General features: G+C 41.5%; 1 protein-coding gene and 1 pseudogene across 2 annotated transcripts in view; both read left to right on the forward strand.

Moving 5' to 3' along the window:
• The window catches only part of LOC139810405 (uncharacterized), a 325,546-nt gene that overhangs the window by 17,945 nt on the left and 283,386 nt on the right, over nt 1-24,215 (forward strand). The gene's annotated exons all lie outside the window — the stretch shown is intronic.
• LOC139809848 (switch-associated protein 70-like) lies at nt 2,551-10,944 on the forward strand (annotated as a pseudogene).

The following is a 24,215-nucleotide window of genomic DNA, read 5'->3' on the forward strand; positions in this document are numbered from 1 at the left end:
AACAGGACGTAACACGATTATTGGCTTTTATTTCTAATTTATTTAGGCAAATTTAAATTATATATCCATATTTACATACATTTTAATAAATAAAGCATTCTTTTGTCTTCGACCTTTATTGTGACCAATTTTGCAAATGTTTGTTGCGGCGATTTGTGTCCACTGTACCACCTAATGGCACCGAAAAAGCACTGACTTATGGAATCATTTCGACCGATTAAAAGATTTAGTGGTAAGGTGCAATAAATGTAAAAATAAAATTCAAGTATCCAGGAAATGTCACTTAACACGAGCAGCAAGAATACACCTCACTAAACACGAAATATTTTCCGATAAAGACTACATATTACCTAATAAGTTATGGCAATATTATTTCGATTTACCAAAATATGAAGCAAAATGTAAGAAATGTAATAGAGTAATATCTTATTTATCGAACTATAGACTGTTAAAACAACATTTGAAGAGTAAACATAAGTAAGTATACATCTAACAATTTATTAAAATAACAAGGGTTTTAAAATAAATTGTAATAATAAAGCAATCAATAGCTAAAGGAAATTGAGCGACAAAGGTTTTTATCATTAAATTCATGGAACAATTATTTGCAATTTTAATTTTAAATGTGCTTATCGTATCGTGATAATAATAATTATTTCAATTATTTCACATATAATTTGGAATTTTGAATCGCTCATTTCTTGTTATTACTTATACATACATATTCAACTTTTATATCAACCTCAACCTCTGTGAACAATTTTGCAAACGTTTGTTGAAGCACTTTGAGACCGGCGTTATTTTTCTGACTACGAATTTAACGAATAATGCCGACACCTGGCGCGGCCTGGGTCAATAGCTGCCAGGTGTCTAAGTTTTGACGAAATTACCTTAATTAATTGGGCGCCAGTTAGTTTTATGAGAACTAACAAACTCATATCCCGTATCTAATTCTCCTAATATTCGGTAATCGGCTAGCGATTTCAAGCTTTAATCATGAGACAACACAAGGGGAGTTCCGTCGGGAGACCCAAGAAATATTGTGGAAGTCAAAAGAAATCAGAGAGATAATCAAACGATATATGAGTGTATTAAAATAATTTGACTTACGTTACAATTACGCCGCTATTCGTCACAAAACGGCCCACACAACTCGTTCACAATCATTAGACGTACGCCGTCTACACAAGTATATTAACCAATTCATATCGTCGAATTTACTCGTAACAATGATTCTTAACCGGCAAACAACTGATCGTTATACATTATCGAATTACATTATAATTTACGCAGGACTGATCCCGCCGAAGGCCGACGGAAGAATCGCCGAGATCTCTCGGTCGTTCCGCTACCACGCGCCCACCCCCTTCGATCCTACCAATCGTTGCGGATCGATATATTTCGTCACATGCGGCTACGCTATTGGCTCTCCGTCTCGACGGTTTACGGGGTTCGGCGCTCGTGCCGCGCGGGCAACAGAGAATGTACAGTCGGTATTTCATAAATTTTATCGAAATTTAATTACTGTAAATTTGAATTTATTTATTCTTAACAGATTTCCGAAAAAAGAGGAATATCGCAAATAATGGCTCGATTTGTGTGGAATTGATAAAAAAGTTTTGAGAATTTTCTACTAAATTATGTTCGGATCACTTTGAAGAAAATAATATAATTCAAAGAGTTGGGCGTTCAGTTGCCAAACCTGATGCCGTCCCAACGATTATAAAGAAAAAAAAGAAGAACTGTTATTTTGGCAACATAAATAAAACTGAGGACAAAGTGGAGACTGTATCTGTCAGTATTAGTGCACTAATAAAATAGATAAGAAGACGTTGGATTTACTTCGTGAGTGGGGTTACGAAGAATTCATTGAAATCTTCAAAGGTTTGTATAGTTTGATATAACTAATACGAGATTCGGTTTTGGATGCTACTTATATGGTGTAAATTATACATTGACTAATTATAATACAATGGCTTATGATACTGAGCAGTCTAGTGTTGCATAGTGTATTAATTCCTGTTAACTTTAACCGTTAATATCTCGCTTCGCGGGGCATATATATAATATAATTATATTATTAAATGAAAGTTATTGATTTTGTAGCCAACGAAATTGATTATGAGGCTATAAGAATTATAAAAATATCCGATTTTCAGCACATAATACCGAAGGCAGGGCCTAGAGCCAAATTTTGTGATAAACTTGAGATTCATAAGCTTGATCCATTATCAACAGAAGTATGTTGTAAAGATTTTAGTAGCACCTAGAAAATCATAAGAATATTAAGATATCTTAAGGGCCAATTTCTTTACCGTTGGATAACTCTATCCTTTGGTTAACCTCACTCTTTATCTCTTTCTAAGGCTGGATTCGGGGAGCGCGCTATTAGCGCTATTTGCTTATTCTATCCTTGTTTTACACCTGATGAGCGATAAAGACAAAATGATTCAATAGCGCTAATAGCGCGCTCCCCGAACGCAGCCCAACTGTCCCCTGATCGCTTCCCATCTAGTAATATCCTTGGGTCTGCAGTGGGATGCGGCAGATTTCTCAGCTCTATCAGCGGCTATCGGGATATTTAGGTAACTTGTCGTTCCTAGCTTGTCACAAAGATCAAGGAAATGTAAAAGACGCTATTTGTTTATGAAAAATTTCACGGAAAGATTTTCTACGTTTCTGGCGGTTTTGGAATCCAAGTATAGTGGCGGTAATACTTTGGACACTATAGCGTTGACAGAGGCGATCGATGATCTCCACCAGATTTACGTAAAGAATGTAGTGAAAAAGGTAAATCAAAGTTTTGCTTAATTTTGCTAATAAATTAAAAAAAAAAATAAAAAAATAAAAAAATGTGATTTCGACTGCCCAATTCACACACACACTCTCTCTCTCTCTCTCTCTCTCTCTCTTTTTCTCTCTCATATACACATATATTCTTATTATACAAGGTATGTTCATCCATATACATATGTATGTATTTCATAATGCGGAGTAAAGCGAAGCTTCTAGTTCTAGGTTAGGTTCTAGGTTGAAAAATGCTCCGTCATCAATGTTTCTCTCTCTCTCTCTCTCTCTCTTTCTCTCTCATATACACATATATTCTTATTATACAAGGTATGTTCATCACTATACATATGTATGTATTTCATAATGCGGAGTAAAGCGAAGCTTCTAGTTCTAGGTTAGGTTCTAGGGTTAGGTTCTAGGGACTCGACCGAAGGAGCAGACCTGGGAGAACGGCAAAATGAAGGAGTTTTACTACCGGCTCAGTAAGAGCGATCTCGTGCACGAAATGAAAATACTCGGACTCGACACCGAGGGCAGCCTCGACGAACTCCGGAAACGATTAAGTAAATTCATCGATGACCACCCCGAGATGTTCGAAGCACGGGACACCCTCCGCCTCCCGCCCCCGGCCATAACCCTAAATCAAGACCTCCCGCTCACCCCGGTAACCGTGATACACGCCGACCCCCCGAGTAACTCGTCCACGGAAATCATGAACCAAATGCGGAAGTGGGGGTTGCATTTCGAGGGGAAGGACCCGTGGGCATTCCTGGAGCGAATCGACGAACTGCGGGCCGCCTACGAGTTTTCCGACGCGCACTGGCTACGCGGGTTACCCGAATTACTCCGGGGGGACGCCCTACTGTGGTACCGGAATAACCGCGACAACTGGACCCGCTGGGCGGAGTTCTTAACCGATTTCAAAGATACATTCCTGCCGCGACGATACCGGCTCCAGCTAGCCAACGAAATCCGCGATCGCGTACAAAAAGAGGGGGAACCATACGTAAAATACGCGACGCAAATACTGACCCTTATGCGTAGGGCGGGGGGCTACTCGACCGAAGAACAAGTCGAGCAGCTCTACGAAAATATGCATCCGGACTATCAGAGCCTCATCTGGCGGAGCGATGTGCGCAGCCCCCGGGAGCTGCAGCAGAGGGCGGGGGAATTCGAGCGATTGCAGCAAAAGCGCAAGAACACAGCGCCGCGAGAAACACCGTCGCCGACCCACCGACCACCGCCGCCGTGTACAACCGAAGCGAGTGCTGCTGGCGTTGCAAACAGCGCGGGCACACGCGCTTCGACTGCCGGCGTCCCGCCCGAAAATTCTGTTCGCAATGCGGCAAAGACGGCGTCCTGACAAAGGAGTGCCACCCGCCTCCGGGAAACGACGCCGGGACCGCGGAAACTCCGGCCACCCCTCGGTCCTCCCCGTAAAGTTCACGCCCCGGCCGCACCTGAAGACGCGCATCCGAGACCGTCCACTGGACGCCCTACTCGACACCGGATCGGACATCTCCTTCGTCAACGAGCACACCGCCCGACTCGCGCAGAACCTTGGTTTCCCCGTAACCCCGGATGAAGGGCAAGTCCAGCTCGCCAACGGGCAACATATCACGTTACCTGGCCGCGTCCGGCTACCAATTCAGGCCGCCGGCACTCGTTTACCATTATGCCGATCTGGCACTCGTTTACCATTATGCCGAACCTGAGGAGCTCGGTACTACTCGGGGTCGATTTCTGGGCAAAGTTGGGACGCGCCATCCCCGCACCCGTCGAGTCGGGACCCACGACCAGACCCCCGCCATCGCAATGACCGAGGGCATCGCGCCACGCACCCCAGCCGAAGCTGAGAAACTCCGGGAGTTCCTCGCGGAAGAACTCCCGCTCTTCGACCGAGTAAGCGGGCCAACCGACAAAACCGCCCACCACATCCGAGTTAAAGAAAACATCGAGCCGATTAAACAACGGTACCGACCGCGCAATCCAGCCATGCAGGCCATCATTAACGCCGAGGTCGAGAAAATGGAACGGGAAGGGGTAATAGAACAATCGAATAGCGCGTGGAGCTCCCCGGTGGTCGTAGTACGGAAAAAAGACGGGAGCCACCGATTTTGCATCGATTTTAGACGGGTTAATGACGCGACCGAGACCGACGCCTACCCCCTCCCCCAAATCACCGCGACGCTCGACAAATTGCGCGGGGCGAAGTACCTAACTACGCTCGACCTCAAGAGCGGGTACTGGCAGGTGCCGCTCACCCCACCCAGCCGACCGATCACCGCGTTTACCGTACCGGGGAAGGGGCTCTACCATTTTAAAATGATGCCGTTCGGCCTACACTCCGCCCCCGCGACGTTCCAGCGGCTTCTAGATACCGTGCTCGGGCCGGAACTCGAACCGCACGTCTTCGTATACCTCGACGACATTATCATTATCACGGAAACATTCGACGAACACCTCCGGATCTTACGCGAAGTATTCCGGCGCCTCCGCGCAGCCAGTTTACGACTCAACCCGGATAAATGCAGATTTTGCGTCGACCGCCTACAATATCTCGGCCATATAGTCGATCGCGAAGGGATCCATACCGACCCTGAGAAAGTGCGGGCAGTCGCCCAGTGGCCACGGCCGCAAACCGTAAAACAAATCCGGCAATTCCTGGGGGTGGCATCGTGGTACCGACGATTCATCCAGGACTTTGCGACCATCGCCGCACCGCTCACCGCCCTGACGCGAAAGCACGCCCGCTGGAGTTGGGGGGAGGCAGAGAATACCGCGTTCGAGAAATTAAAAAATACCCTAACCTCCGCGCCGGTCCTCTCGTGCCCAGATTTCACGCGACGCTTCATCTTACAAACCGACGCAAGCACAACCGGCCTCGGGGCCGTGCTCACGCAAAACTTCCCGGAGGGGGAGAGGGTTATCGCATACGCAAGCCGCACATTGAATCAGGCCGAACGAAACTACAGCGCGACCGAGCTCGAATGCCTTGCGGTGATCTGGGGAATACGGCGAATGCGCGAGTATCTGGAAGGATACTCATTTACCGTAATTACCGACCACCAATCCCTCCGCTGGCTGCAAAAATTAGATGCACCCACCGGCAGGTTGGGGCGCTGGGCATTCGAGCTCCAACAATACGATATGGACATCAAGTACCGCAAGGGAGCCCTCAACCGGGTCGCGGACGCCCTGTCGCGTCAAAACACCGCCGCCGCCGTCACGACCCCGCCCCGCTGCTCGTGGTACCGCCGGACGCTACGAGCGGTGCAAGACGCTCCCCGGGAACACCCCGATTACGAGGTGAGGGACGGGAAACTGTACCGGCACCTATTGCACAACCTCGACTTTAACGAAACCCCGCCCGAAACACAATGGAAGGAATGCGTAGCTAAGGAACTGCGCCCCGAGATCCTCCGCCGAAATCACGACGCTCCCACCGCCGGACATCTCGGCATCGCGAAAACGATCGCTCGCGTCGCCCAGTTATATTACTGGCCCGGTATGTTCCGGGAAATCGCACAATACGTGCGAAACTGCTCTCGGTGCCTAAGGCACAAAGTCGCGCAAACCCGACCGGCGCACAGTGGTCCAGAATCATCATTTTTTGTTCAAAATTGTCTACAGACCACAATTCTCAATGAAATCAAACGAATTTTTTTTTAAAATACTCGTAAATAGATAACAAAAAAAACGTAAGAGAAGGGTTTTTCGAATTATTTTGAAATCTGATTATGGCATAATAAAGAATTCGGAAAATATATGAAAAAAACTTAGTTTTCGGAAAATTTTTTTGGTTTACGTTGCTGAAAGTCATTGTAAGAGGTCTTTGAGGTTGCTGATCACAAATTTGATCTCAGATGAACGAAATTCAAGATGGCGGATCCAATGTGGCGCATCAAAAATCGGAAAACGATGAAAATTGAACGAAAATTTGCCTATATGGCTTATCGTACTGCTGTCATTGGGAAATATTCGAAAATATTGACATATTTAATACATGTATACCTTTAACGATTGTACCTTGAACCTACAGAACCGATGACTTTGAAGTTTGCAACGTTGCTAAGCAACAAAAATAAAAATCGCGATTCTCCGAAATTTTTTTGCTTTAAAAATTAACAATCCCTCTCAGAAGAAACCTCCATCAGTTTGGATTACTTCCGAGAGGGGGAACCTCCCCTAACAGAGGGATGAAGTGTTTAAAAATTTCTATCTCCCGTGTTTACGCGATTCTCCGAAATTTTTTTGTTTTAAAAATTAACAATCCCTCTCAGAAGAAACCTCCATCAGTTTGGAGTACTTCCGAGAGGGGGAACCTCCCCTAACAGAGGGATCGACCAAATACGGGAGATAGAAAATTTTTAAAGACTTCATCCCTCTGTTAGGGGAGGTTCCCCCTCTCGAAAGTACTCCAAACTGATGGAGGTTTCTTCTGAGAGGAATTGTTAATTTCTAAAACAAAAAAATTTCGGAGAATCGCGTAAATACGGGAGACAAAAATTTTTAAACATTTCATCCCTCTGTTAGGGGAGGTTTTCCCTCTCGGAAGTAATCCAAACTGATGGAGGTTTCTTCTGAGAGGGATTGTTAATTTTTAAAGCAAAAAAATTTCGAAGAATCGCGATTTTTATTTTCGTTGCTTAGCAACATTGCAAACTTCAAAGTCATCGGTTCTGTAGGTTCAAGGTACAATCGTTAAAGGTATACATGTATTAAATATGTCAATATTTTCGAATATTTCCCAATAACAGCAGTACGATAAGCCATATAGGCAAATTTTCGTTCAATTTTCATCGTTTTCCGATTTTTGATGCGCCACATTGGATCCGCCATCTTGAATTTCGTTCATCTGAGATCAAATTTGTGATCAGCAACCTCAAAAACCTCTTACAATGACTTTCAGCAACGTAAACCAAAAAAATTTTCCGAAAACTAAGTTTTTTTCATATATTTTCCGAATTCTTTATTATGCCATAATCAGATTTCAAAATAATTCGAAAAACCCTTCTCTTACGTTTTTTGTTATCTATTCACAAGTATTTTAAAAAAAAATTCGTTTGATTTCATTGAGAATTGTGGTCTGTAGACAATTTTGAACAAAAAATGATGATTCTGGACCACTGTGCGGCGGGGACACTACACGCCACGTCCGTCACCCGCCCGTGGCAACAGGTCACCCTCGACCTAATTGGACCGCTGCCGCGATCGAAGCAAAGCCACACATGGCTCCTAACGATGCAGGACCGCTTCTCCAAGTGGTTGGAGATGCGCCCCCTGCGCCGCGCCACCGCCCCCACAGTAACCACGCACATCGCCGAAGCGATTATATTCCGCCACGGCTGCCCCGACACGATATTGTCGGACAACGGCACGCAGCTCCGTTCTAGTAAACTCGCAAAAATGCTCGCCGCCCATAACGTCCGACATGTATACGCACCGGTCCACGCGCCGCATTGCAACCCGGCCGAGCGAACAAACCGGGTTGTAAAAACGATGATTTCGCAATACGTCGACCGAAACCACCGTAATTGGGATGAGCGCATCCCCGAACTCCAGTTCGCGTATAATACGGCCCGCCACGAAGCTACCGGCTACACCCCCGCGTATCTCATATTCGGCCGAGAACCAATCTCCCCTCTCAACCGGGAGACCGCCCCAAGCGCCGCGGCCGCTCCGCCGGACGAAACGCGCCGACACCTCGAGGAGGCCTACGAACTCGTGAGAGTACACCTGGCGCGCGCTTTTCAGAGACAGGAAAAATATTATAATTTACGACGCCGCCAGTGGGCACCGAAGGTCGGAGAGTGGGTATGGAAACGCGAATACCCACTCTCCAACAAAGCCGCCGCGTTTAACGCCAAGCTGGCACCGAAGTTCCGCGGGCCCCTCGAGGTGCGCCGAATTGTATCACCGGTAATCGTCGATCTCCGCGACAAAAGCGGCAAATGGAGCCGCCATATCCACATACAAGATTTGAAACCCGCGCCCGCCGCCCCCGCGCCTGACGTCAACGAAGAGGACAATGACACCGAGACCGACACCGGCGAAAACGACATCGAGGACGACGACAGTACCGAAACCGAAACCGACAACGATGAAAACACGGAACCGGGAGATAACGACAATAACAACAACGAAACAAATTCAGAGGACGACGACAGAGCCAAAGATTAGGCGAAAAGCAAACCGCCCCATTCCCAAAAAGGAAAATAAATACCGACGCCGAAAACGAAAAGCTCACAAACGAGCCATGGCATCCGTCACGAGCGAAACGTCGATCGAGAGGGATATCCTCGAGGAAATTAATAAGATCCTCGCCGAGCCAGAGGAATACGACCCGGCCCACCCAGACATCGGGCATACCTGGTCGAGGCTCTTCAACAGAGGGTCCGCCGCCGCCGCCGCCCTCGCCAGGAGTACCGAACCTGCAGGCGCACCGCCGACACGCAAAAACGTGCCGACGGTCGGCTGCACGATCCAACGGTCCGACAAGCAGCAACGGCGAAAATTAGAATGGCTCACCACCCCGCCGCCGCCACTGAGCCAGCCGAGACCACGCGCCATGCCGAGGATCACCGGGATAGAGAGGACGAAAGTCGACCTGGAGGCCATACCGAGCCGGCTAAAACCTCTGGCACCGCCACCAACACCGGCCAACAACCCGCCGGCACCGGCGAGACCCCCGCCGATACCAACCACCGGCCCGACGGCACCTCCAGAGGCGGCCACGGGCAAACAACCCAGGCGGCTACGGGCTACGACACACCACTACGTTGCGATCTTACGTTTATATACAGATACATATTGTATAGTTTTAAGAGGTGCCATAGCGCACATTACACGCGTTACATAATAACAATACGTCTTTTTTTTTTACAATTATACCATTATTGCAGGGCTACTTGATGAAAAAGGGCTTCCTGCTGCCAACGTTGCGGTACTTCTGGTTTGTGCTGCGTCCTGGTGAATTGACGTATTATAAAGATCCCCAACAGAAAGAGCCGTCCGGATTAATACTGCTGAATGCCAATTGCTTGGCCGATACGCTGACAAACGGTGAAAAAGCCCGATAGAAGATTCGTGCTGAGCACCCCCGAACATAGATGCATCGAGCTAGTGGCAGAGGATCACAAAGGCAGACTGCAGTGGCTCGCGGCATTGCAAACGGCCATTCAGCATTCGGGCGAGAAGATTGGCTATCAGAGAAGTTTGGCCAATCAAAGAAGATCCTTGCGACAAGTAAATTGAAACAAATAAATTGAAACAGAAAAATATATATGTTTTAATTAGAACAGATAACAATTTTACTTGGAATTTATTTCACAACGTATTGCTGCTTGCTAGGCTACTAAACAGGAAAAAGAAGAGACCAAGCTGGAACTATAGCACGAGAGGCAGGCTAGAATCGCCGCCGAGATCCAAGCTCGGAAATTGGAAACTCTGTTAAAGGAGGAAGGTGCCAAGGTTCAACAACTAGAAGATGTTAAACAGAAGCTAGAATTACTGCTGCAAGAAGAAAAGCAGGCCCTACGCGACGAGGAAATAGGTAAGATTAATGTATCTACTGTATTTAATTTTTATCACACCATGTTCTTGTAAGATTGTAGTATAATTTAGATACGCGCTATGTACGCATTTACAGTACGAAATTTACAAGCGAGAGTACTACGCGAAGAATGGGAAAAGAGAGAACAATTGGAGAGATTGCAGCAGGAGCAACAAGAATTGCTGGAGATGGAGAAGATGAAAAGAATGGAATTTGAGCGGATGCAGAAAAAAAACGAGCAACAGTTGCAAGGTATATAAAATCCAGAAGATAAAAAAATTAAACATTAAATTGTTAATCATATTAATAAACGTAATCACGTAAAAAAATTTGCATACACATGTACCGGGCGCATGTGTGTTTCTTTCTTTTAGCTTTCTTAGATTCTTTCTTATAATGTTTAACTGTTATCTTTATTTGAAAATTTCTACTTTTGCATTATTCTTCTACATTAATTTTTAGATGCCGAACTGCGACTCCAGCAGCTAGAAGCGGAGAGGGAGCAATTGGATGGAAAGTGATGGACAATTTTGTCTTGTTATTAGAAATCCACTCTGAAGTGTACTTGTACTGCAAAAATGGTTGGGTTTTGTTGCATTTGCAAGCGGGAATATGGACAAGAACATGACGTATTCTTTCACAGGTGACTATACGTGAAAATTTTTATTTTTTACAAAAGTTTATAGGATAAACTATAATAATTTTATAACTGTTTTTAACTAACTTTTTAAAATGTTATTCATAATTTTTAAGACTTCCAAAAAATGACGAGGATAGAGAAAAATGGCTCAAATTTATTGGTCACCCGACAAGCCGAACGAGTTCGGTTGCAGTAAGCACTTTGAAGAAAGTGGTTTTATTTACAAACCATATGGAAATGATGTAAGACGGTACCTAAAACCAGGAACTTGTCCATCACGTCGACAAAACACTGAGTAGGCATATTTCATATGAGTAACAGTATCAAATAATACGTAAAATTATAATATATATTAAAATATTTTAAATAATAACTTTATTTCTATTTTTAATCATACCACATTTTAATGCAGATCAAACGCTTCAATTTTGACCGGTTCTATTGTAACTTTGTAAATATATGTACCCTTAAATATCTTTGGCCAAATAATAAATATCTCATCACATAATTTTATTGATATTGTTCAAAATAAATAAAGAGTTACGATTTTTTATAATTGTAAAATTTTAAAATGCGAAGAAGTTCGGGTGCCTTCTAAAAACAACACAATAAGAGCATTCAGGATGCGCTTAAGTAAACATGGGATGTCTCCCGAAAAAAATCGCACACTACCTAACAAGCTACGAAACCATTACACGGACTTATCCAATTATAAGGCAAAATGTGATAAATGCGATACAATAATAAATTCGAGATATTAAACGTTAAAGTTGACAGGAATCAGGTTATGATTCCTGTCATACCGCCAAGATGTAGCAACACTGAACATGCTCCTTGGCCGCACGCGCAGCGAAATAGAAGTGTCCTTGTTATGTCGTAGCTGTCAGAATTTTCAAAAATTATTTAACATGTTGTTATAAAATTATTTGAATAAAGTAAAGCGCGCCACTAACCAAGCCAATATAGCCAATATAGGTTGACGCGCTTTAAACAGTCAAATACAAAATATCTGCTTAAAGCAGAACACACACACGTGATGAAAAAATATCAGAATTAATATCAAGGAAATCAATTTGGAACAAAGCAAAATTTTATAAATTTCATAACTCAACCCATCTTTATTATTCTAAGTTGATCTTCTTGACAGGAAATAATAAACTATATCTATCACCTCCACCTGGGAATAACCTCCAAACCCAAATATTTTTAAGTTAATCTTTAATACCCCATATCAAAAGTCCTTCAAATTAAAAATTAGATGCATTGAATATTTTTAAAAGAAGACACTTCTGAGAAAAAAATATTCAATAAAGAAGTTTCAACATTTTTAGATTTGCCCATAAACATTGTAAAAGAAAGTAAAACCGATGAAGAAGAATCTATTGGCATGAAAAAAGATTAGAAGGCAAGATACCGTGAGCGCTCGAAAAGACAACCGTGTTACGCAGGTAAAGAGACGCTTCTCTTTAAGGCTCCTTACGCAATTTTATAGTATTCGTACTAATACTAAATCTCTTGAAAAATATGTAGTGTACTTCTGGAAGAAAACTAGCAAGTTAATGTATTTCTTTTCTGAAATACAAAATATTCCAACTGTAGTCAGATAGACTCGAACCCGAGTCCTCACAGTTTATGAGTCACTTTTGCCACTAGACTACACTGCTTCCCTACGAAGACGAAATGTTGAAGAATACTGTTGAATTATCAACAATCCATAAACCATTATTACTTTCTAAAGAAGGAAAAGAGGAAAACGAAAGTAAACTTGAAAAGAGAGAGAAAAAAGATTTCCATTATTTTCCATTTCTAAGATCAAAATGTCCATACAACTTTTTCCAATCATACTAGACAAACATCAGATTTATTTAAAGATATTTAAATATAAAGTGTATTGGTAACAATGCAATAATAATTAATAACCTATCGTATGAAAAAGCATGAAAATTGACTGATAGAAAATACCTAGTCCCTTGGGTAATGTCTCGATTTCGCGGCTACCCTCTTAACAAAAAAATTATTAGAGAAAATGAGAAGCAACTAACGTACTTCGTTCCCGTGGCTGACATCAGAATTTTGTATATTTCATTTCCCGTATCTGACATGCCTAACCCATTTTTGTTTCAACAACAGATCTGTTGTCATATGTAATAAGATCAAGTCGACTATGATTACATAAAAATATGATCATATCACGCCAAATTTCGGATCTGATTACATATAATCATATAAAAATAGATCTTTTCATATATAATTCAGATCCTTTCATATTTAATAATATATTTTAAATCTGACCATTATACCAATTTTTTTCTCGGGTATTTCGAAATATAATATTCGAAATATGTATTATTATACGTATAAACTACAATTTCATTAGTGTTCATATGTTCAGCGTTTAAAAATTATGACTTTAATGTTGCTTTCAAATATTAAATAATGTTATATGGAACGCGTGATTCCGTGATATCCCTCCTCCACCTACTGTGTCGGAAATGATCGGAATCAATCGGAAACAAATAAAAAAATTTTTTTGGAATAGTTTTGATCTACCACACAAACTGTATTTACGGAAAATGGTAAAACATTTGCTTCACATAAATTTCAATAATTCCTACGAGTAAATGGTAAACATAAAGTATACGGCTTCGTATAATATACCAACAAATGGTCAGGCTGAACGTTTTATACAAACAAGTTTTACATCGTATAAACTGTGATTCTTTAAATGTCGATTTAGCATTAAATAACGTACGGAAATTATTGTAATTTAAAAATAAATAGTTCTTATAAATTACGCACCAAGAACCGCGTTGTCACTCTCATAACCAAATCACTATATTATTTTTTATTATCAAGAGTCTTAAAGAATTTTAGCATTAAATAAATTATTATTACAGTATAGAACAATGCTATATGCAATAACATGTCTCTTGCGGAAATGTTCTCAACAGAAAACTATGCACTAGATTAGGTGTAATGTTATACCTACTAAATAAAATAAAACTGTCAGAAGCTTTCGGTTGATTGACTACATTTTTCTCGCTTTCGAACAACGAAAAGTGTTAAATTTAATAACTTCTGACTGAGTTAATGCCCTTTGTGTTCCGACAAAAACTAGCAGAAAAAATTCAAACTCTTAGTAACACAAACACATTAAATGCAAATTTCTCGTGCGGAGAGAGAGTAGCGTGTAAAAATTATTTGAAAGATAAAAAATGGAAATTTGATAGAATTACAGATCGATTGAGAAAGTTGCATTATAAGATGTCGTTCGATGATGGCTGTTCCTGGATAAAACGTGTAAATCAAATGCGTTCCATAGAAAGTAAACACTCCTGTAGTCTTTGAGTTTTAAATCGCATGAACGGAATGAACAAGACGATGTTTCTCAAGAGACATGCCGAACAATCTCGAAACAAAACACATATTAATATCCGCGGTTCACTACAGACAGAACCTAATCATCTTTTTGATCAAGCGCAACATACACCACGACGCTCTGTTGGAGTACGAACATTTTAGAGCGTTCATTGATAAGTAGTCAGTCGTTATAAAACGAACTGATTACTTATCAATGTATGCAGCAAAATAACTTTTTTCTTAAGAAGGGGTAGATGTGTGTTCATTTTACGCGCGCTCTATTGGATTAGACGCTCTAGGATAAGACGCGCTAAAGTAACTGGATAGACAAAGTACTGCAATCACAGACATCTATATTATACATCCATGGACAACGATTCGTCCAATACACGGACCTTATAGATATGGACTGGCAACTGCCTACAGTTTATTATAATGTACAGAAAAAATTAGAGAAAGAGCCATCTTCTCTCTTTTTTTCTTTCCATACTTCCGGACACTTTGGAGAGAGAAGTATATTTCTCTCTCTTTTCCTCTTTCGGTGCTTCCGGACACTTTAGAGAGAGAAGTACGTGACAAGATGTGCTATATATGTATTGCCAGTCCATGGTCAATATTGTCTTAAATTTCGCTACATGCTTTTGCTCACCAAATATCGCAGGCCCAATTTTTGAACATTTAAGGTGGTTCGATGGCTACAACAAAATGCAGAGAATTTCATGAAATTTTAATATGTTGTTCTGCAATGCAAAATAAAATTGTGAATTTTTTGGGAATTTTTCACCGTCCCGTTTTGAAAAAAATCTACTCCAAAAACCTAAAAAGTACAATTTTTGGAGTAGATTTATTTCAAAACGGGACGGTGAAAAATTCCCAAAAAATTCACATAATTCTATTTTGCATTCCAGAACAACATATTAAAATTGCATGAAACTGGCTGCATTTTTAACATAGGTTTTTATGGTTTTTATGGGAAATGACATATTGCATATACCTTCAGAATGAAATAAGTGCAAGAAAAAATGCAAATGATAAAGAAAAAGAAATTTGCACATGTAACTTAATATGTTACAAATAAATGAGCGGAAGAAAGGGGAAAGTTACCGCACATTTCGTAGAAAAATTAATTATTAAAGCATAAATTGCTTGATTTTTCGTCTGCATAGACTGTCATGGTCGTGAACGACGTGAACAGCAGCACGCATTATACACGCGGCGACCAATCAGAGCAATCCCCTTCATTCCCACTACTTCAAACGCTAGTGCGCTGTTTCCAAAACCCCCGCGTCCCACTACTCCCTCCGATGAAACCATCGAACCTCCTTAAGTAATTGGGAAAAAACGCAAGAGACCGCAATAAAAACATATAAAAAACAAAAAATTAATATATAACCGAGCAAACACGAAAGCAGATAGCAAAATTCTACGTGAATCAGCTGATTACGGTAATTATATTTTTGTAACAATTAACCTGCATAAGATCTATGGTTCCATACCTGACTAGTGAAGCAAGAAAGATACCTCCTCTGTTCTATCCATTAGATTCATGTATGTATGCGTTACGTATGTGTGTATTGTATACTAAATTGCTACTCCTTTATACCTTATCAAAATAATGGATTCCAAAAAATATGTATTACATATATATGACGAGTAAGCATCTGCGCATCCGTGGCGTAAATAAAAGAGGAAATAGTAGATATGTAACACGTATTGCTTGAAATTCAACCAATTAAGTAACATTCGTATCTTTTACAAAACGCATGAGCTATGTACATACTTTTCAGATCCACGTGGAAGTGATTTTGTGGAAATTAGCAGTCTAGTATATAATATACAGATGTCTGTAATCGCAATTCATAAGACTCAATGCTTTAACATATAGAGTCAAATGGCGTCGAATAATGGACATAATGTAGACTTATCTTATTGCATAATGTAACATAGCTACACATTAAGTGCAATTTTCCTAACCTGATTCTGTGTGTGAAACATTATATGTATGTACGCGTTTCTTTGTGTGGTCGCATAGTTGTAGAGTCAAAATGGGGGATAATTGCGATATTTTATCTATCTACTTTAGACTTGGACTTTAGGATGCGCTATTAACAAATGAACGCAATAAGCACAATTCCGTTCTTTCTTTTGCTATTTCCGCCATTGCACATCTGTTTCCAGACACTTAAGCCTGGCTTTTATATGGTACCCCGCATGGCCACGCGTATGGTATGTAAATTGTATCCTTATTCTGTGTAATAAAATTGTATATTGTGTTGCCATATTAATTTGAAACAATTATTTAAATTATCCACAGAAATACATAATAAAAAAGAAAATGAAAACGGACCTAAAACTAACAATAAAAAAAACAGAGAAAGGTTGTACAGATAACATCACTTATCTACTCTCTTGGCATACACCAAACAGAAGCGTACGAATACTTGAACTTCATTTCTAACATCCGCACTATTTAAGTGCTTCTGTAATACCAATTTTATTGCACAATGTGACAAATCTATCCTTTAAGGCTCCTGGGTAGTCACCAGGGTTCGAAGGATACATATCAGTGATATATATCGGATATATATCGTTGATATATATCGTGATATTTATGCAGTAATATATAATATATAATATATATATTATATGTATAACAATATATATATATATATATATATATATATATATATATATAATATATATATATACTATTATTATAAAGCAACAGGGTTTGCATTTTTTTTGTCCGCTATGATCTCGGAAACTAATGGACCGAATTTTTACCAAACGTATATGAAATAGGGGTAGAATTTCCCGGGGAGTGCTATAGGGTGTATAGTTTTTCGTTACCGATCTTTTGGAAACCGGTTTTTCTAATTTCTTCAATTTTTCGGTAAATAATTGACGGAATTTCAAAGAATTGTATATAAAACAGGCGTTGAATTTTCCGAGGAGTGCCATAAAGTGTATAATTTTTTGTTACCGATCTTTTTGGAAGCCGGTACTGAAATTTTTGAAATTAAAAATCATTTGACCGAATTTTTATTAAATTTCATATACTTTTAATATTGATTTTTTTGGAAACCGGTATCAGAAGTGTTTCGAGTGTATAGTTTTTTTTACCGATTTTCTGGAAACCGGTTTTTTTAATTTTTCTAATTTTTCGAGAAATAATTGACCAAATTTTTATTAAAAGTATATGAAATAGGGGTAGAATTTCCCAGGGAGAACTATAAAGTGTATAATTTTTTGTTACCGAGATCATAGCAGAGACTATTTGCGTGTCTTAATACACATGTTCTCCGGGGCGAAGCCCGGCGAGGCATGCTAGTATGTAATAAAACTCAATAACAAGAACAATTTAAAAAATATATTAACAGAAGCATTTTTCAAGTTAACATTTCAAGTTGCTCGACTGCAGTGAGCAGTATAGTGGACAGTGACTATAGTCACTCTCCGTACCGAAAAGGGTAATTAATGTTCCGTATTGTCAATTTCAAAAATTATTTATCTAGAGATAAAATATGTTACAGGCTATAATAAAGATCTAGTTGATCTACCTGGATTAGCGCACCTTTAGCGAGCATATGCTCCATAGGGGTTCGGAAAAATATCGTGCACCGGATGATTTCGAAAAGTACGTGTCGCAGTTTGGCGGTAGGAGAAATTCAGAGACACGCTCAAACTTTACTAGTATTTAAATATTTGAACATAAAAACTAATTTGCTAGCTTTTTCATTTCCTAGTCGATTACGAAGCTTCGACTGAATTATCCCAAAATTCGAAAAGAACCTTTCAAGACCTGCTGTTGCGGCAACAGAAGTAAGTAACTGATTGCATAATTCAAGAAATTTCTTTTTCTCTGGCCATTCAAACTCAGGAACAGTCACAGATTTCCACCAAGTTAACGGATTTATATTCCGAAATTGAGTGCCAAATAAAAATTTTATAGAAAATGGCCTTGTTTTAGTTGTTAGTTGTTAGTGATTAGTGACATTACAAATAATATAATAAAGATTTACAGCATTAAGAAATTCAAACGCCTGTTCTTTTTAAGTGCTATTTAGTCTTTCTCCTAGAAATCGATGATCAATCATATTTGCTAAATAATGTGGTGGTCCCAATGCCATATCTCTTCTTTTATAAAAATGTTTTAACAGGTAATGGTTGGTCAGTTAAGTCCATTTCTAATTTGTACCATATTTCAACGGCGACTGAAATGTTCGTTGTATCGCTCTGCATTCTATCTAACGCAATAGCAATTGGGTTAAGACGTGCCATTAAATCTGCAACATTTGTTACTAGTTGAGTACCATTTACAAGTTTTATAATATCGGGATTAATGTCTTCTTTACGGTCTTGACATAACTGAACCAGTATTCCTCTGTTGTCTAGATATGATTTTATCGCATCATTCATAGTGTTCCATCTTACCTCCAAAGGCATTTTAAGTTTTTTACCACCAGCTTGTTTGAATAGTGCAGAAGGCAGATGTTTATTTAAAAAATATTTAATAATTTTTAAAATACTATCTGTAGTTGCGGAATTTTCAATGTCCTTTGCCAGTAAATTTAATATATGTGCTGAACATCCATATTGTATTACATCTATGTCGGCATCTGTTGCAAGTTTTCTGCGTTATTCTTTGACAGATGTACCGCCCCAGTCAAACTCCCCGCCTGGCAGTGTCCTCAAATCGGATCACGCGGGAGTATTAACGGCGATCGGCCGCGAGGCCTCACGCCACTCTGACACGCTTGGCTCTAGAACACCGTGACCGCCGGGGCATGAAGCCCTCGGGGCACGCGCTCCGCCTAACCGAGTAAGTAAGGAAACGATGAAAGTAGTGTTATTTCACCGGCGATGTTGCCATCTCCCACTTATGCTACACCTCTCATGTCTCCTTACAGTGCCAGACTAGAGTCAAGCTCAACAAGGTCTTCTTTCCCCGCTAATTTTTCCAAGCCCGTTCCCTTGGCAGTGGTTTCGCTAGATAGTAGATCTGCCGGCCCCCCCACGCGGCCCCCGCGGCCCACGCGGATCCCGCGGCGTGACCGCGACCGCGAACCCGCGGCGCGGGTGAGTCATCCCGGTGAGTAATCCCGGTGAGTCATCCCGGTGAGTCATCCCGGTGTTATGTCAAGGTCAACCCCCTCCCCCCTCTTCCCCGCGAAATCCGATATCCTTGTGTAACCCGATACCCTTGTGTAACCCGATACCCTTGTGTAACCCGATATCCTTGTGTAACCCGATACCTCGCTCCTCCCCCCTCCCCCTCCCCCTGCGAAATCCGATACCCCCCTCCCTCACCCCCCTCGGAGCTCCCGAGTTAGAACCCGCCTAGTATAACTACTAAAGTGTTTCACGAACACCCGTTATATATATTAAGTAGGAGATACGAAAGGTACTCCGCGAACAGTCTCACAGACCGGGTGACGCGTACGTCGAGATTCGAAATCCGAGCGTGTTACATACCGGGTGGGAAAATAAATAGCTATTAAGCATAAAATCGGCGAAGAGCCTGTTGAACGCGGTAAAGTCCGAAGCGAAACTGATATAGCAACGCGAAAATCGAAATACCGAATTGAGCGAACCACTGTAACAACGTGCGCCAAGGGAACGCGAAACCGTACGGTAAAACGATACGGCGACGAAAAAAACGCGTTGAGAGGGTCGTACGAGTGGGGCGTAACGATTCGACGAGAAAAAGCGTTAGCGATCGGGGAAAAAATTTTTTTTTTCAAAAAGGGGCTAAAATTTACGCGACGAGACGGGGCCGAAAAAGGAGCGTCGTAGCAAGGCGGCGCACGCAAAGTCCCAAAAGAGTATGCCAAATTTACCGAGGACACCCGTGGGCGTAATATCGCGGAATAATATCTTCAAAAAAAGTAGGATGAAGAAATCAGTAGAAAAGATTGCAGAAAAGTTGACGGGGAACATGTACGGGGACCCATGGGAGTTCATAGACGATGACGTATGGATGATGATTGAGAATGCCAAGAGCGCACGACACGGCAATGAATACCTCAAAAAAATCACCGATAAGGTAATTATCTGACATGGCATGATTGGTAATTATCACAAACATACTTCACGTGTTCGTTCACGTATAATTTACTACTTTTTTTTTCCAAACAGCTCTGCGAAGACTTTGAGGTGAATATAGATACCACAATGAAGAATTTCGGGTATTGCTGCGGCAAAAAGTAAGTACATAACGTATACGTTAAATATATAAAAAGTTAAAATTGAATTTGATAAATAAGAGTGCAATATTGCATGCACGTGTAATTGGTCTTCTTTACATACGCGATCTTACGGACCAGCGACGCCGGAAGATCAAATTCGAGCGAGAATAAACGCGAGTCAAACGCAAAATCAGAATATTCCCATAGTTGTTTATCGCGACGGGGAAGACGATATGGATAATCAAAACCAATCGCAGACGCAGCAGGATGCGCTAGACGCGAACGCTGAGAATAATCATGCATTAAATTTGAGCAATCAACGCGCGGAAATAGAGAATCAACGATTGATTCAACAAAACGCGGAACTCATCGTGCAAATGCAACGAATGACCGAGGAATTGGAACTCGCACGGGAAAATCAACGCGAAGTTAGGCGATACATCGACAACAATCGGAGCGGACGCGAGTCAGGTGCGGGTGAACAACCCGACCATAAAGACGACTCCCGTGTCTACGACGGTGTACGAGCCGGACGGGAAGAAACGTCGTTAGATTTGATACCGTTGAGAGTCAGATTACCGCGAGGCAGATGGATAAAAAATCCATTTGACGAGCTAGTATGTCGGGGAAAAACGGATAAGCAAAATCCAATAAGATTTCTCGAGAAATTTGACAAATTAGCGCGATACGAAAACGTACCGGAGGAGGAACTGCTGCATTATTTCGGTAGATGTATGAGAGGTGCGGCGAGTCAATGGTACGAACTGCAAGACGCGACGGATATATATGAGATTAAACGAGCGTTTACGCAACAATTTTGGGGATGTCAAGCACAAATGCGATTTCGTCAGCAAATTTACTTTGGCAAATATAAACTGAATGTAGACGGTACGATGACGGAATACGCACTCAGTGTGGCGAGACAAGCGAAAACTCTTCTACCGCCTATGAGCGACGAAGAAATCGTGCAAACAATACGCGAACATTTCGACGGTGATATTGCGCGCGAATTGAGACCATCGGTGGTCCGCAATGTGAACGAAATGATTTCAATGTTGGACACGCTCGAAAATGAACGTGAAACCCGCAGATTGCGAGGGGAAGCGCGACGAGCAACGACAGACGCGAAATCAACGTTTACGCGCAGGGATGCTGGTAAAGGTAATATGTCGACGAATAGACAGACGAACATTAACGCGACGACGAACCGGCAGGCAGGACGTTATGACAATTCCAACAGACGCGATGCGGCTGGCCGAACGGGGCAACAGCCGCCAAACAAATCGTATGGCTGGAGAAACGACCGAGCCTGAAGATAATAAACGCAAAAGTGACGTCGATATCGTCGAATTGCCGGACAGCGATGATGGCGAAGGAAAGCCACGAGTTACGCGATATACGCGCGAAAGGGAAAACGAATGCGCGCGAGAACGCGGCGCGTACGCGAAAACATATTCGGGTAAGCCGACAACGGCGGCAAAATCGAGCGGTAGAAAGTTAGCCGCGATAACGGCGAGCGATTACGCGGATGAGGAGGAGCGCGATTGAAACGATGAAAATGACAACGATCCGACCAGCGACGACGGGGCGAGTTCGAACGAAGACGCGGCGAGCGAGAGAAAATGTTGCGCGATAATGCAGAGAACCGACGATGAGCGCAGACGCGCGGTTATGCGCAAAGTGGAGGCGCAGAAAGTGGCGCTCGAGCAGCGTAAACGCGCGCGTCAGATAATCGACTTGGGCGAGGCGTACGCGCGACACTTGCTGGACGACATTTACGCGCGAGATAACAGTGCGGTGCGCGAAGATGCGAATCAGCAGATGATCCGGGCGATCGTCGAATGGGAGGAGGCAAGAGGTAAAAATGTGGTGCGACTCGAGGAGACTAACATAAGCGATCCGTTGGACGGAACGGTAAAGGCAAATGCCATGATGGCATTGTCGGTGCGATACACGAGGCAAAACGAACAGCCGCTATTGTGACTGATTATCGACATACGAGGGCAGGAGGTCGATATGACCGGAAATAAGTTGGCGCTGCAAATTCATATTTTTTAATGAACTATAGCTCAAACGATTGCTCCCTAATTGCTCCCTCAGAATCAACAATTGCTTCCCTTTTAAAATTATTATTTTTTGAGATATTTAATAAAAACAAAAAATTTCTAATTTTTATTGAAAAACATATTTATAATAACTCTATGCAACTAAATCCGGCATAGAACGATTGCTCCTTCATTGCTTCTTATTGCTCCATCATAATTTTAATGATTTATTGCATTTTTATTGAAAAATTAACAAATTAATCATTTCACAAGTAACGCCGCCGCCGTCACTATCGGCCGCCTATTGTAACTATGGCTCGGCAGCCATTGGCGGAAATATTCAAACGTAATATAATAGCTCTATTGTTCATAACTATATCTCAAAGAGTTTAGTCAACATTTCCTATTTATTTTCGGTAGAATAACTATTTCTCGCTTCGCTCTATTGGGATTTTCAATCGCTCTATTCGTCGCTGCTTTTCTGTAAGAGCTGCAAGTTGATTGGCTTAAACCAAAACTCGAACGCAGTTCTAGCAATGTGGACACAAGGCTTAAGTGCCCATCTACAGTGCCCGCTCGCGGTGTTATACCGCATGTATACTCTGTTCAATTACGAAATTATTTTCGTAATTGATCCAAATCTGATGGTCTTTAATAGTATTTCGTCAGTGTTAATATAAAGCAATCTGACTATAATCTTAGCTATAATCATGGCTACACTGCATTCGCCTTGATTTGCATCTGGATAATCGCCTGTACGTCCCAATATTAGCTAAAATATATTTGCAAATAATTATTTTCTAATACATATTTTCACAGGAAAATATACATATACTTAAAGTCGTTATTTCCGTTACTTGCAAATATATTTTGCCCGACTCTACTATCCCACCTCATTGATTGGCGAATGCACGCAGACACATTCCTCGCGTGAAAATAACGTACAAACATAATCCGAGATATTGACATTATAATTAGTGCCTCTTTGTTAAAATTATGGAAGGTTACTAAAGTAATAACGAAGAAGAATTATTACATGTTCATCATATAGTCGCAAAATTCTTTTACAATAGGATACCCCACTTGCACAAATTTGGAGCAAATACATTAATATGCTCGTTACCACAATCGACTTATCAAGTACAAGTATAAACGAAGCAAAATCAAACTTTGGATAATAATGGTTATGGATAATAATCGCCGTAGAAATAAACAGTCATCAACGTTCTAATGCGCGTTTTATGCACGTATTACGAGCAATCGTTCCACATCGTCCCGAACGAAGTTCACTGTGAATCTTACGAAACGAAAATGGTGTGCAGCTGCTGCGGCATCACGAAGCGAATTGAATCAGCACGCGAGACACCGGAAGGCGCCCTCGGTGGTTTCCTTTTTGATATCTAAAATAAAAAAACAATAATTATATAATTAATTTATACTGGGCAACATAAGTGAAGTTACTTATTACAGAAGTATTAAAAAACTTCACAGTATTGCAGTCACTGTATTATTGCTCATTATACTGCTTACGTTTTGGCATTTACGCCCAGCACGCTTTATGCACCAGCACGTTTTTTTATGCATATAATTTCTTTGTTGACGCAGCTGCAGCTCCCCTTTTTGCAAGCTCTATGCTG

Source organism: Temnothorax longispinosus, chromosome 3 (assembly GCF_030848805.1).
Source record: "Temnothorax longispinosus isolate EJ_2023e chromosome 3, Tlon_JGU_v1, whole genome shotgun sequence".
NCBI lineage: Eukaryota > Metazoa > Arthropoda > Insecta > Hymenoptera > Formicidae > Temnothorax > Temnothorax longispinosus.